This window comes from Ambystoma mexicanum, chromosome 12 (genome assembly GCF_040938575.1).
Source record: "Ambystoma mexicanum isolate Mex_15411 chromosome 12, UKY_AmexF1_1, whole genome shotgun sequence".
Classification (NCBI taxonomy): Eukaryota; Metazoa; Chordata; class Amphibia; order Caudata; family Ambystomatidae; genus Ambystoma; species Ambystoma mexicanum.
In genome coordinates, this window is record NC_090936.1 from 91,384,207 (window position 1) to 91,397,881 (window position 13,675).

Genomic DNA, 13,675 nt, shown 5'->3' on the forward strand with positions numbered 1-13,675 from the left:
TAAAAGACACAATCAACACATGTTAACACAGCACATCCTATGGAGGCAGAACACAACTAGAAAGTGTGGTAGGCCAGAGTATGAAAGCATTTTAATTCGTTGTGGGACCATGAAAACATTCAGTTGCAATAACTTGCACTTAGCTAACTAAATCTCAAAATAATCCATATTCACTGATGGAATTACTGAGCATGGCACAACCAATCAAATCGGCACGCGTGTCTACAAGTGCTATATTATACTACTCTATTACTACTATATTTACAAAATGATAAAAGTCCATAAACAGGACTTTGCTCATGTATAATCCTGGCTGTCCTCAATGCTCTACTCGTAGTGCAGAAATCTCGCCTCCCCAGGACCAGGAGAAGATTGAACCCTGGATCCCAGTCACAAAGGTGAAACGGGCTCCGCCAAACAGGTATGAAAATAGGATCTTTAATTAAAGTCACAAAAATGCACACAACTAATAAGAGCCCTACTGGCCACCCTGTTAGGGAAAATATCCTTTATGGGAGAATACAGGAAGCATACTTTAAAATATTTGGGCCCTCTGGGCTTGTAGATAGGGGCTCAGGCAAAGATTCCAGCAGCAAAGCATCAAGGTTAAAGAAAAATCTTATAAAAAGTTAGCGAGTGGGTGTTACTGGTCACTGGGACTCTTTTTGTCCAAACGGAACTCTCTTGTTTGTGTATACCCTTTAAAGCAGGCAAAGGCACAAAGCCACTATCGTTACTGAGGTAGGTCAGAAGAACAAGTTACTTACCAACTGGTAACGTTCTTTCGACTGGATGTTCCTCCAACGTATTTCCCCATCTTTGACATGTAATGTCCACAGCTGTGCACTTCGGAAACTTTTTCAGCAAAGGGCGTCCTGCGTCGATGACGTCAGGTCGATGTCCCTCGAAGGCCTCCGTCAAGGGTGACGTCACCGGATGTTATACATAGGACGCACGGCGCCCACAGCCTCAGTATATGTTTTTTCCCTCAGAACGTGTGGCACCAGTTCCATGCCTGCTTGACTGCACATAGCCTTGCAGAAAAGTAAGCTGCAATCGCATAGGAAATTCTCCAGAGGGGCAGGCTGGGAGGGCGATGTGGAATACATTGGAGGAACATCCAGTCGAAAGAACGTTACCAGTTGGTAAGTAACGTGTTCTTCGAATGGATTGTGTTCTCCAACGTATTCCACATCTTTGGCAGACTCCCAAAGCAGTACCAGTGGATCGAGGAGGGAAAAGAATTTAGAGCACCCAATCAGATTGCGGTATAAAGAACCGTCTTCCCAAAGGCCATATCCTGACCATGGTTTGAGTAATGTTTAACAAAGGTGTGGATTGAAGCCCATGTGGCTGCATCACAAATATTCCTAATAGGAACCCCCCCGAGGGAGGGCTGTGGAAGTATCCACGCCACTAGTAGAATGTAGTAGAATGAGCTTGCAACCCTTCAGGAGGGTACTTACCCGCCAATCGGTATCACTCCGTAATGGTGAGGATAATCCACCTGGACAAGGTATCTTTGGTAACAGCCTGGCCCAATCGGTGTCCAGCATGTCCCACAAAGAGTTGATCGTCCACTCTGACCCTGGACATCCTAGAAATGTAAAAGCTCAGAGCTCTCCTAGGATCCAACCAATGGAGTTGCTCCTCTTCCTTACCAGGATGAGGAGAAGGGTAGAAAGATGGAAGAACCACCTTCTGACTCAAATGATATTCAGATACTACCTTAAGTAGAAAGGAGGGATGTACCTGCAGTACAACCCTGTCCTTGTGAAACACAGTAAAGGGTGGCTTAGATGAAAGTGCCTGCAATTCACTCACCCTGCAAGAGGAAGTAACCGCAACCAAGAACACAGTCTTGATGGACAGTAATCTCAAAGGACAGGAGTGCAAAGGTTCAAACAGAACACTCATGAGAAATTTCAAAACCAAATTCAAGTCCCAAACCGGCACCTGGAAAGGGGACGGCGGGAATGCATCTCCTCCTCCTCCTCCTCCTCCTCCTCCTCCTCCTCCTCCTCCTCCAATCCGGAGCAATGAGGATCATGTGGGAACCAAACCTCTGTAAACTCGGCAACACTTGAGGAATGACAGGGACTGGATGAAACACGTACAGCAGCAGGAATCACCAATCCACAACGAACGCGTCTCCTAAGGCTCCTCTTGGAGGAAATTCCCTTGAGCAGAATCTCTCGCACTTCCGGTTGACACTGGTGGTGAAGAGATCCACTTGCGGGGTTCCCCAAAGGGCGAAGATCTCCTGAAGAACTTCCTGAGCAAACTCCCACTCGTGAGAGATCGTGCTCTGCCTGCTCAGAGCATCTGCCGCCGCTGCATTTTTGTCTCCGGCCAGATGAACTGCCAAGATCGAAATTCCCTGCTGGATGGCCCAGTACCAGAGCTGCATTGCCTCTCTGCACAACAGGAGTGACCCTACCCTCCCACCCCCTTTTGTTGTGGTAATGCATGGCCACTGTGTTGTCCGTCATGTTCAGGACACTCTTCCCCTGTACAGAAGGCAGAAAAGCCATCAGGGCTAGCCTGATGGCCCTCGGCTCTAACAGATTGATGTGGAATTTGGACTCCGACGGAGACCAACGACCGCTGGCTGTCAAATCGTTGGCATGAGCGCCCCATCATGTGAGGGAAGCACCCGTCACTACAGTCACCTCCGGCCATGGTTGCCAAAACGGTTCCCCCCTCATCAGGTTCCCTTCATTACCCCACCACAGAAGATCCTGGGAGACCAAGAGTGGAATCTGAACGGGATCCGACATCTTGCCTGAGAACTGTGACCACTGCATCTTGAGAACCCATTGCAGGGATCTCATCTGCAGCCAGGGATCTCATCTGCAGCCTGGCTTCTGGCACCAGAGAAATGCAGGATGCCATGAGACCGAGCAACCTTAAGAATTCGAAAGCCGGGAGACTCTCGGCATGTGGAAACTTGTCCACCATCTGCACAATGTGATCAGCCCTCACCCTGGGAGGCGAGCACTTCGCCAAGGATGTGTCTAACACAGCCCCAATGTACTGGAGCGGCTGGGAAGGTGTCAGATGCGACTTCTTCAAATTGAGGGAGAAGCCCAGGCTGTGGAGGGTGCGACAGGTGAGACCGAGGTGATCCAACGCTTGCTCGGGAGAGCGCACCCAGATCAGCCAGTCGTCCAGGAAGGTGTAGACATGAATCCCCTCTCGCGAGAGGTATGCTGCCACCACCACCATTAGCTTGGTGAGGACCCTCGGGCAGAGGTCAATCCAAATGGCAGGACCCGAAACTGAAAGTGTAAGTCACCAGCCGCAAACCTCAGGTACCTTCTGTGCTTGGGATGAATCGGCACATGAAAGTAAGCATCCTGTAGGTCCGGAGACACCAACGAATCCTGAAGTTGAAAGGCCTGGAGGACTTGAGAAAGAGTAACCATCTTGAACTGGCCCTTCCTGAGAAGTTTGTTCAACCAACGCAAGTCCATGATGGGTCTCAATCCCCTGTCTTTCTTTGGAATAGAAAAATAAGGGGAATACCATCCCTTGTTCCTCTCCGCCATAGGCACCAGTTCAATAGCGCCTTTATCCAGCAGGGTTAGGATTTCCTGCACAATGAGCGGATCTGGAAGCTTACAAGAGAGTTTCCCCGGTGGATTGTCCTGAGGCCGCTGAAGGAAGGGAAGGCAGTAGCTGTGGGCTATGGTATCAAGAACCCACGCAGCTGAAGTAATGACCCGCCATTCTTCGAGATGCTGAGACAGTCTGCCCCCAACCGGCGAACGATGGGACATGGCCTCATGACTGTTTAGAAGCGGCAGCGGCAGTGCCTGAAGGCAAAGAGGCAGCTGCCTGAGCGGCTTTTGCACCACAATTTCCCAAACCACCACGGGTACTTTTTCGCTGGCCCCTTTGACTGGCAGCCCCTCTCATTCTACCAAAGGAGGAGTAGTAACGAAAAGAACATCCCCTCCATTTTTGTCTGCTAGGACGAAAAGACGGAGGTTGACGCACCGCTGCGCTTAAAGATTTAGCCCCAGCTTTCGAGGTCTGCAACCTCTCAAGGCTCTCGTCAGCCTTGTTGCCAAACAAATGTGCGCCATCAAAGGGCATGTTGAGAAGACGGGCCTGCACATCCGGAGCAAAACCTGACTTCCGCAACCACGCAAATCTGCGTATAACGGTACTCGCAGCCATGGAGCAGCTAACACTGTCGGCTGTATCCAAACCCGACAGAAGGGATTTGCACATGGCATCCTTGCCATCTTGCACGAGAGCAAGAACCCATCCCTTTCTTCCCCCTCGGGAATATGCTCAGCCGCTTAAGAATCACAGCTCCACAGAGTGTGTGAAAACCTTGCCAAGGCACACATGGAACTGGCCAATTTCAAGGCCATGCTCCCAGCAGAAAATACCTTCTGGGCCCAAGCGGCGAAGCACTTGTCATCCCTATTCGGAGGGATGGTGGGGTACGCCGCCTGCCTCGAGGTGACCATAGCCGCCTGAACCACCAAACTCTCGGGAGTGGGGAGAGTAGATAAATAGCTGGGGTCGTTAACGGAAGGGCGGTATTTCTCAGTCAAAGGTTTATTAACAGCCAGAATAGATTCCAGGGACTGCCACGCAGCTGCCACCCTTTTCTGCAAGGTGAGATGAAATGGTAAAACTGGGTCATAGGACGGACCTTGATCCAAGATGTCAGTTAGATCATCCTGCATAAAGTCTTCAGGAGGACTGGAACAGCCCAGATACTCCGAGACCCTAGCCACGAGCCTCCAGTATGAAGACTCCGCATGAGCCCCAGGCCTACCAAATTCCACTTCCAGAGAAGTGTTCAACCCACTGGCATCATGGAGGGTCTGCCTCAACTCCTCCAACTGACAGTCTACAGAAAACATCAGACCTTCCTCAAGTTAACCAGGGTCCTCAAATTCAGACCTTTCTTCCTCTTCATATATGTCAGCCAGACGGAGTTGAAACCCAGGCCTGGTGACAGAAGAGGGCCTAGAGGCCAAAACTGGCCTCACAGACTTCGCTGTAGCCTTCCTACGAGGATCCACCACATTGGGATACTTCAAAGGCAAATTTAGAGAAAAAGTCCCGAAGGCGCCGATAGTGCTGAAGGCTTCGGCGCCGACAACCTTGACGTCGTGAGCGCCAAAGGCTTCGGCGTCGACAGAGTCGGACAGAAACGATGCTGACCGAGTCGGCACCGGCCTCAAGCCCTCAGTAGGTTGCTGCGGTCTCGCTGGGGTTGAGGACCAAGACCTAGAAGCACGTCTCTTGCAACTGTTCGGATCTTTGTCCGTAAGGGACCTCGAAGGCTCCCGATGCGAGTTGCGTTGTGGACCCGAGCCCGAAGGCGTGCGAGCCACGGTACAAGACCGATCCTGGCTGGCTTCAGTAGAAGGCGCGACCGGACACGTGCCCTGCGATTGAAACATCACTAACATTTGCTCTTTAAACGCAGCCCATTCCTATGGAGTCGAGGACTTCATCGGGCATGCAACCTTCCTCGAGGCACCATCCTCCGAGGAGGACGGGGAAGGCGACCGATGACGGCGCTTCCTAAAGTGCTGGGACGAGGAAGAGAATGGTGGGAACCACTCCTACCTACCTGGAGCTTCCCCTTCCGCAAGGCCTTGGCAGTCAGCGACTGGCATTTTGAGCAGTCGTCGGTGTTGTGCAACTTGCCCAGGCACCACAAACAAATGCGATGCGGGTCGGTGATTGACATTTTCGACTTGCAGTCCCGGCAGGTCTTGAAGCCAGACCAGAGAGTTGGAGGGGTCGAAGAAAAAAACATCTCAACGATAACACACGAGGCGGGCCGAGTTTCATGAAGCAACACGTTCGCAGAAAAAACGGAACTGGGGCTGCGGGCGCCGTGCGTCCTATTTATAACATCCAGTGACGTCGCCCCCGACGGGGGCCTCAATGGACATCGACCCGATGTCATCGACACAGGACGTCCTCTGCTGAAAAAGTTTCCCAAGTGCACAGCTGTGGACATTACATGCCAAAGATGTGGAATACGTTGGAGGACACAATCCATTCGAAGGACAGAGTCGGATTAGACATTTCACTGGTATGTTTAATTATTAAAGAAAACGAATAAAGGTGCTCATCAGTCATCAGTGAATGTCTATAAAGGAAACGGTCCACCGTCCGACTCTAAACTATCTGACCATACCACTATTTTTAACAACTCAAAAATGTCTCCCTTCTCCTGAGGTGTGTGGACTTATCCCTCAGCCACTTCTCAATAGATGATCTTCAGATTGTCTCTAGTGATCAGTTAGTACAGTTAATTTAGTATGATTTTGATTCTTCTCTTGTTTTCTTCTATTACGGTTGATCCTTTTATTCTCCCCTGTTAAACGTATCCAAGAATTATATTTTATACCTGGGATATTTCCTATTTTTGTGAATAGTTCATAATAGTTTTAAACCTTTGGCTGTTTATTTGGATATGTTTTTACAAATTCCAGTTTGTTCTCAGGTTTCCTGATCATAACCAGTTCTGTTGTTTCCTTTAGGCCTTCTTGGTATGAATTAGTATGAATCGGGTCATCCCCAGAATATGTATCTCTTACTTCTCTTTGTACTGACTGTACAACACTTCTCTCTAGATTAAGGAGAGTATGAACAGTCCAACAATGATTATCATTCACTCTTATGTTTTCTCTCTCTTGATTGTGACGAGTATGAACAGTCTAATAATACTAGCTTTCAACCAATCCCCGGGTCTCCCGTTATCCCCATTACCTTCCGATCTTAGGGCTTGCATCACCAGGGTTTTCGTTCACTGAGGATCGACTCTCTCGCCTCCAAATCTGGCGTCTCATGTCCCTTCGCCAGCTTCTCTTCCCTCCGTTCGTCTTGGATGGTGAGCTGGTGTCTCAGGTATTGGCTTGTCCCGAGTCAGCAGTGTCAGAAAGGATTTGGTGTTGTTACTTTGACCTCTGGTACACCATAGTCTTTTGTGGTCACGCCACCTGTCTCTGTTTCTTCCTCTCTCTCCACTTAGGGATGGCTCGTGCACAGCTTCGGTTCTTCTGGCTTCCTGGTTACCTACGGTAACACACCTATCACCTCTCGCTTCTGCAGGACGATGTGTGTCGTACCTCTACTTTGCTCTGAGTCAGCTTCTCTGCGGTTTTGAAACTCGCAGGCTCTTTCCCCAGCCTCCTCCCCTTTCGGATTGACATAGCCATGGGGCTTCCCTGCGCAAATCGTTGTTCCTTTTTTCCTTTTTCTCTTGCTCTTGTGGGTTCTCTTCTAATAAGAATTAAAAAGGAGGTTTTCTGTTTCGGTTTAGCACTAACACATTTAATATTAAAAAAATAACTGGTTTACCTACTTTAATGGACCAAAGCACAGCTTTTGACAAAGTTAATCATAAACTATGGCATGTGCTTCGATCCTATTATAGTCAAGCTAGTATATTGGATACTTCAAAGATCTTGCATAGTAATACTCAGGTCTGTATCAGCTCAGACAGCAGAGGACACTGCACCCCTGGATCCCGATCAGTTCAGAGGTCAGGCAAGGGTGTGCTCTAGCTCCCTTATTGTTCTCTTTGTATATCAACAATTTACAAAAAAACATTGGTTGAATGCAATGCAGATGTCCCCAGGATAAGAAATGTTGATTCTGGCACTAGCTTATGCTGATGATACAGTCCTTATTGCCTGTACTCTGCAAGCCCTTCAGGTTTTGGTTAACACATTTGCTTCCTTTATGAGGGATCTTGATCTGCAAGAAAATCCTAAAAATAAAATAAATAAAATAAATAAAATAAATAAAATAAATAAAATAAATCAAAAATAAAAATAGGCAGTTATGGTGTGCTGTTTAAGAAGGAACCTAAAATGCCCCACCATGTGGTATGAAGCGAATGTAATCCCCAGAGTGAATAATTTTGATTATCTCAGGATTCGCTGCTCCGAATATTTTACGGCAGAGGCCCATGCCACAAAACAGCTGTCACTTATGAGAATCGATTGGGGGGGGAATAGTTACATTCATTAAACACCATAAGCAGCAATCATTTAACATCATAAAAAACATTTATAATGTCCAAACCTTGAGAGCTGTTTAGTACGGAGTGGCAATATGGGGTTTTACCGATCAAAGTAAGATTCAGAAAGAGGCAAATTCTTTTTTTTTTTTTCTTTACTTCTGGCTCTCCCCAGCTCAGCCCCACATTTTGCTACCCATAGGGAAACTGGTGTGAGCTTTATTGAGGATGTGATGGCTTTGGAACCCACATTCCTGTGGATTCGGGTTTGGATTAACCCAAAAGCAGTATTTACCCAATCCATATTAAAAGATTTGTCAGCCAAAAAGGATGCAGATGATATCGGGTGGTTTTCGAACGTCAAGAAGGCGTTGGGAAACATTAATGTAATCGACTATTTTGGACATCCAACATTATTAAATAGCAATGTAAGATGCAAATTTAAGAACAAGCCACAGGAATGGATTCTAGAGGCTAGAGAAACCCAGGAAATTGTAAAACCGTTGAACAGATGCTTCATTATTATAGCAATTGCCCAAGTAAAGACTACCTTATTTGGTCAAATAATAAATCACAAAGGGCTCCAATAACAAGAGCTTGGTTTGAATGCTTACTGCTAGGCGATACTCCAAGTAAAAGATCGGGACGTCATATTGAGGCAAGATGTCCAATGTGCCAGGCAGAACTAAAGGATATGGCCCATTTCTTCCTGTTTTGTCCCGAGTATGGGCATTTTAGAAAAAAAGTTATTTGTTCCTCTTCTTAAAGGAAGTGGATTTACCCAGTAACGGCCAGCCTTCTATTTCCTGTTGAATGCTTCATCTCCTGCAAAAGCTTGGTCATTATCCCCTCTGAAACTGACTCAAGGCCGTAGGCTCCCCTCTCAACCTGGTTTACTGACCAGCTAAAAACGGCTTGTCTTCAACTCAGACAAGCCGAACGGAAATGGCGTATTGGCTATAATCCGGAGCTTAGAGATGCATATAAACGGAATCTGTTCACTTACCTGGCGAGTGTTAAACTGGCTAAATCCACCTTTTTTGCTCAGAAAATTGAACACGCTATGTGCAAACCAAAAACTCTTTTCTATTGTACATTCATTAGCCTCTTCGGAGACTCTTACCTCTATGGTTAAGCCTTCTCAGGAATTGTGCAATGACTTGGTCTCCTTCTTTACTACTAAAATTGATGTTATACGAGCCAACATTGCTAAATCCCTTGCAACATTGCCCCCTGAAACCCCCACCTTTATGCCTGCCTCTTCTACAGACACCTTGGCTAGTTGGTCTTCCTTCCCTCCATTTACCGAAGTAGAAGTCCTGGCAGCCATCTTAAAGATCAAATCGTCTTCTCCTGAGGACTCCATCCCTGCCTCAATTATGAAGGTGATTGCACCTGACATCTTGACTGAAATCACATTGGCAATAAATAACTCGTGCCAGTCTGGGTTTATTCCCCCTGTACTGAAATCCGCAAGGGTTATTGCCCTCCTTAAGAAGCCTTCTCTGGACCCCACTATCCTGGCCAATTTCCGCCCTATCTCTTTACTTCCGTTCTTATCTAAACTTTTGGAATCATTGGTCACACCCCTTCGGTCTTCCTTTTTGGAATCTTCCAAAATCTTTAACCATGCCCAGGCGGGTTTTAGGCCTGGGCGAGGTACGGAAAGTGTCCTTGTCTCGGTACAAGATGACATGTCCAGGCTTGTCGATGCTGGCGGAGTTGGGGCCTTGATCCTGTTAGATCCCTCAGCCGCATTCGAAATCATGGATCACTCCATCCTTCTCTCTCACCTTTCACAGATAGGGATATCTGGTTCTGTTCTTGCTTGGTTTACCTCGTTTCTTTCAGATCGCACACAGACCCTTGCTATGCCACCGTTTCTTTCCCCTTCATGCCCCCTCACTTGTGGTGTCCCTCAGGGATCCTCTTTATCGCCAATTTTGTTTAATATCTACATCTGGGCCCTGATCTGTCTCATCCGCTCTTATGGGCTGAATTGTTACTCATATGCGGATGACACACAAATCCTGATCCGCTTAGATCAGGATCAGCGCAAGGCCTCAGTGTGCCTCCACGACTGCCTTAAGGCAGTCGGGATTTGGATGGATCAGAATTGGCTAAAGTTAAATGGGGACAAGACGGAGGTACTGTTGGTAGGCTGCCCCCCTAACCCCTCCTTGTGGACCTCTGCTTTTTGGCTCTCTACCCTGGGCCCGCTACCCAACCCAGTTAGTAAAGTAAAGAATTTAGGAGTTATCCTGTCCGCCTCTCTATCGATGTCCAACCAGATCATGGCCCTGTGCCAGTCCACCCACCACCAGATTCAAATCCTCAAGAGGGTCATGCCCTTGATCCTAGAAGCTCTCCGCCCCCCTGTGGTGGCCGTGTTAGTCCTCACACGACTGGACTATTGCAATTTGCTCTGTCTCATCCGATTGGCCTTATACACCGCCTTCTGCGTATGCAGAACCTTGCTGCTAGGCTGGCCACTGGTTCCCCTTATGGTGCCCACATCATGCCAGTACTTCGCCAACTGCACTGGCTCCCGGTGAACCAGCAAATTCATTTTAAATCTCTGTGCATTGTTCACCGGGCAATTCATGGTGAGGGAGCTGAATTCTTGCAGCTCAAATTCACCAGATACTGCCCGGACCGGGACTTACGCTCTGCCACTTCTAACCTGCTTACTGTCCCTAGGTTTAACCGGACAAGGCTTGGAGATAGAGCCTTTTCTGTCACCGCGGCCAAACTTTGGAACAACCTCCCTGTATCTCTTAGGGCCACTGTTAACCATGTTGGATTCAGAAGAGCGTTGAAAACTAATCTGTTCTAAGTTTGTCCTCTCCACTGGCCTTCTTTGATTGGGCAGCTTCCTTTCCAGAGCCATGATGACTTTGGGGGAACGTGCACTTTACAAATGTTAATAACATAACATTATCTTTGTACAAAAGAAAAGCCTGGTGAATACAGGAAAAGAAAGGGATGATGGAGGGCTAATAGTCCCTTTTTTGATATGTCTAATAATGAACTTGTACAGTACTCTTTGAATGTACAAATACCTTTATTTATGAAAAGAAAGTATTAATTTCAGGGTTTTTTAAATATTTATTTAAATGTAGGGTCAATGGTTTTAGCAGTGAATGTAATTTTTTTTGTGTGAATTTTTTATTCAAATGTATGTGTAAATATTGATGTTACCTTTATGGATTTTGTTATTCGCAATAAAGAAGTCACTACTACTACATATTGGCCTTCTCTTCACAGATCTTACCCTCTGAAACGTTTAAGGCGTAATTTTGCAAGGTCCTCTAGGGAGTTCCTCCTGGGAATGGGAGTCCTTGTCCCCAAAGAGGGAGTTTCTCCCGGGGAGGTCCCACTTGCCTCTACACCTATGGAAGGTATTGCAGAGCAGGCTCACCTCCCTAGTCGTACATGGGGGCTCCCCCTTGGGGAGAAGGGACAAATATGTCACAATGCCTTCATTCTTGCTATGCAGACTTATTGGGTTCAATCGGGTGACTGGGCAGTTTCTGCACCAAGCGAGGATTGAGTTGGATTGTGGCGGTGACGGGATACAATTCCAGCAGCCTATGTCAGGTCGGTGTTGCTGGAAGGCTTGGCAGCCTCAGATGTGGAGAAGCGAAGTTTGGTTTTCGGTTAAAAGCAGGCTCCACAGGCTCAACAAAGCATCAGGTACTGCAGTGGTGACAGATTGCAGCTATTAGAGCCTGGTAAACAGATTAGGCAGTGGCAAATTGGAGACGCTAGAAGTCTTGGCAGTTCCCAAATGCAGAGCTCTGGCATCAGCGTCAAGTGAAATTTGGGGATGTGGAGACGGTCGAGCATCAAAATCAAAGATGACTCTGGCAATCTCCCTTGAAGCAACTTGGATGGAGTTTAAAGACCTCAAAGCGGTGTTGAGGCAGTTCAGAGATGCAGGATGAGGCAGAGGTAGCTTCCTTGGTCCTTTGGTTGCTGGGAGACATAGGGCCTCATTACAAGACCAGCAGTAACTCTGCTGGTGCTACCGGCTGTTTGCTGCCGGATTCATAATATTTTACCAGCGCCTGACTTCGAGGTGCCTCCGGGCTATTACAAGTCCGGCGGCCCGGGAAGTCAGGTGCCGGTAAAATGTAAGTCCCCATATGAGAATCGGGACTCTGTAGCACCGGCACAGTTGCTAACAGTGCTGGTGCTTCCGTGAACGGTTTGGCTACCGTGGTCGCAGCACCCGGCATGGTCAGACCTTTCTGGCACAGCGGCCACGGCTGGCAGAAATGTAGTTTGCCGGTTTGGAAACCAGGGTGCCGGTAAGCTTACCAGCACCCTTGTTTGCAGACCGGCAAACTCATAATGAGGCCCATAGTCTAGGGTCTTATGTCAAAGTCAGTCCTTTCTTCTGACCCTTCCAACCAGGAAGGTTCCTAGAGAACACTTGCAGGGTTCTGTCGCCTCAGGGGTACCAAGGTAGGCCCTTGGAATGGTTAGGGCGAATAACGTGTCTCTTCCTTTTAGTCTTCACCTCTCTGTTGCTATTTTCTGAAAGATGCGACAAGATTCTTTGGGGTGACCCACAGGGAGGCTTCCTGGCTGGGACCAACATTGTTGTTATGGGTTAAGCCAGCCTAGACTGCTTAATATACACCTGGCACCTATCATGAATGTGTTACTGTTCATCAAGCTGAAATGTGGCTGTATAATGGTGTAATTCCAGTAGCGTATAGAGGAAAAGAAGAAGCGGGCACCACAATTCAATAGGCAAGGTTTCTTCTAAATTCAAAAACCAGGAGGGGTCTTTAGTTCCGTTCTATTTAGAGGAGCTATCAGGCTTACTGACGAGCCTATGACACAAGGATCCAAACAACTTGCCAAACACAAAAACCAGGTGAAACCACCCAGTAGTGCCCAATGCTCTCACAATGTTAACAAAAAAAAGAAAACGTACCTAATAATTCAATATGTTCTTTATCAGAGTCTTCTTCTAATTTTTTCTACTCCATTGTGTTATCTTAAAGTAAATATACACGTTGCTGTAAACCAAGTTTCTTAAAAGACACTTTAATCTAAGTGTTTCAAGCCAATTTAGTAATCGGCTCTTTAGTGGCAGAACAGCTTCCTAAATCAAAAATTGTGGCTCTTAAGCCTAGGCATTTCAGAGGGTTACTCAATCTTCAGGGCTTACTCTAAGAGCCTTCATGCTTAGTTCAACTGTTCAGTCTCCTCTGAATTGTTTCGTAAGCAAGGACAGCTTGTGCTTTCTCTCCGCCGCTGTAGCATCGGCAGGGGAAAGAAAGCACAATCTGCCTCTAAAGAGCCGATTCCTATAGTGTCTTGAAACACTTACGTGTCCTTTAAGAAACTTGGTTTACAGCAATGTGCATGATTTTTACTTTAAGGTAACAGTGGAGTAACAAATTAACGCACTGAATGACAAGGATAAGAAGACTGTGATAAAGAACATTATGAATTATTTGCTCCGTTTTTTGAGCATTGGGCACTAGTGTGTGGTTTCACCTAGTTTTTGTGTAATTCCAGTAGCTACAATGTCAAACCCAGATATGGCTCATATACAGTTTTCTAATCAATTGCCACCAGACTTCAGGGGTACACAATTACGATATTGTGCGCAAGAGCGGCACGCAGTTACAAAGCCACATCTGC

At 47.2% G+C, this 13,675-nt stretch overlaps 1 protein-coding gene across 1 annotated transcript in view; it reads right to left on the bottom strand.

Annotated features, from left to right (window-relative positions):
- Positions 1-13,675, bottom strand: part of SLC26A5 (solute carrier family 26 member 5) — a 676,177-nt gene that overhangs the window by 397,447 nt on the left and 265,055 nt on the right. The gene's annotated exons all lie outside the window — the stretch shown is intronic.